This window comes from Prunus dulcis, chromosome 8 (assembly GCF_902201215.1).
Source record: "Prunus dulcis chromosome 8, ALMONDv2, whole genome shotgun sequence".
Taxonomy (NCBI): domain Eukaryota; kingdom Viridiplantae; phylum Streptophyta; class Magnoliopsida; order Rosales; family Rosaceae; genus Prunus; species Prunus dulcis.
Window position 1 is genome coordinate 5,804,058 of NC_047657.1, and position 2,159 is coordinate 5,806,216.

The 2,159-nt window shown below is 40.4% G+C and overlaps 1 non-coding gene across 1 annotated transcript; it reads right to left on the reverse strand.

Moving 5' to 3' along the window:
• Positions 1-1,003: 1,003 nt before the first annotated feature.
• Positions 1,004-1,110, reverse strand: LOC117612344. The gene has a single exon (XR_004583383.1). It is a non-coding gene; the product is annotated as a small nucleolar RNA R71 (small nucleolar RNA).
• Between the last annotated feature and the right edge of the window lie 1,049 nt (positions 1,111-2,159).

Consider the following 2,159-nt stretch of genomic DNA (forward strand, 5'->3'; position numbering starts at 1 on the left):
GTGTGTGGTGCTAGGATTCTGTCCTAGACCTTGAGTAATTAGCAAGAGGCATTGTTGAATTCGACCTTGCCTTTAGCTAGTTAGTCAGTTTCTTTGTTTTATGTTTTTTNTAGCATTCTAAGTAATTTAACTTGGAACCAAGTTACCATTCTCCGTGGGATCGACCTCGTATTTACATAAGCTATACTATAAACGGTTCGTGCACTTGNGAGAATTAAAGTTGCTGTTTTTAATAACTCATTTTAGTTGTTAAGAATTGGCTCAACAAGTTTTTGGCGCCGTTGNCGGGGATTCGGTAACGATGGTGCTATAGTTAGATTACTTTGATTGTTTTGTTTTTGTTTGTTTCATTTGTTTCTTTTCATTGGTTTTTCTTTTAGTATTCAGTTTTTGTATTTAGTTTTATCTCCATTGAAAGCACTGAATTGACTTCCTTGGTGTGTGCATGTCCGAATCTGACCAGGAGCAAAGTTCACCTGAGCCACTTTCACCAAGAACCGCTGCTGTACGTGCTGGTTTGAGGAGGAATTATAGTTCTTCAAGCGCTGAATCTAAAAGTTACGAATCTGAAGGTTCAAGCAACATGGCAGAGATTCNNAACAACAACAATGATGAAGGAGGTGGTGCGCTTGTTGTCCAACCAAGAAAACCCCTGCGTGAGTTTTCCATTCCCAAAGTCACCGATCAACCTTCATGCATTGTCTATCCTCAACTCACAGTTGACAGGTTTGAGCTTAAAAGTGGTATGATTCATCTTCTTCCAACTTATTATGGTAATACCACTGAGGATCCTTATATGCATATTAAGCAATTCTTTGAAATATGTGCTACNATCAAAATTCAAAACCTTGATGATGAGCANATTAAGATGAGGCTATTCCCATTCAGTTTAAAAGATAAAGCTAAGTCTTGGTTATACTCTTTGCCTAATGCTTCAATTCATACTTGGGAAGAGCTTTCTAATAAGTTTTTGCAGAAATTCTTTCCGGCTCAAAAGACTAACAAGATTAGAAAGGAAATTCTGGGTTTCACACAAAAGGAAGGAGAAGCTTTTCATGAATGTTGGGAGAGGTACAAGGAGATGATAAGTTCTTGCCCACACCACAACATAGAGAGTTGGATGCAAATGCAATCTTTCTATGAAGGTTTGCTAGATTCCGANAGGATGATGGTAGATGCAACAAGTGGAGAAGGACTGATGAACAAAACAGCAGATGAGGCTTTTACTCTCTTTGAATCCTTGAGTGCTAACTCTCAACAATGGAGCCACAATAAAGGAAGAGGAGCTCCTATGAAAGCTGTGGTCTCTGAGGTAAGTACAAATAATGAGATTGCTGCAAAACTTGATGTTATGTGTTCTTTGCTTCAACAGGCAGTGACTGGCCCTCTAGGAAACAAAGTGGAAGTTCAAGACCAATCTTTTGAGGAGCACATGCTAGAACAAGCAAATGCCCTTCAAGCAAGGAATCCTCAAAATGATCCTTATTCAAACACGTANAATCCGGGATGGAGAAATCATCCTAATTTCAGGTGGAACAACAATCCAAATGTGCAACAATCTCAAGGACCNCCCCCAGGATTCCAAACACAACAAAGGCAATTCCAGCAAGCTCCCCAACAAGTGCAAGAGCAAAGGGGTGATCAAATGGGAGAATTGCAAGACATGTTCAAGAAGTTCATGGGGCAACANATGCAAACCAATCAGAACCTTCAAAATGCAGTGAACAAACTAGAAGTGCAAGTTGGGCAGATTGCATCCTCCATGAGCAATAGAGCATCCGGAACTTTCCCAAGCCAAACGGAGGTGAATCCAAGGCATCAAGAGCATGCTAAAGCAATACACATCTTGAGAAGTGGTAAACAAGTTGATAATAAGGTTGGAGATGCCAATGAAGAGCAANAAGATGGAGAAAACGTGGAGATCATTCAGCCACCACATGGGCAGCCCACAGCTTCCAACAAACAGTCCATCAATGCTCCTGGAAAGAGCACAGGCCCNAAGGTATCATCTAATGCTAATCAAGTTCCAATTTCAACTAATGCTTTTAGGCCTATTGCACCCTTTCCCAGCAGGTTATCAAAGTCAAAGAAAGATCAAGGCTTGGATGAGATAATGGAAACATTCAAGAAGGTGCAAATCAACATCCCATTGCTCAATG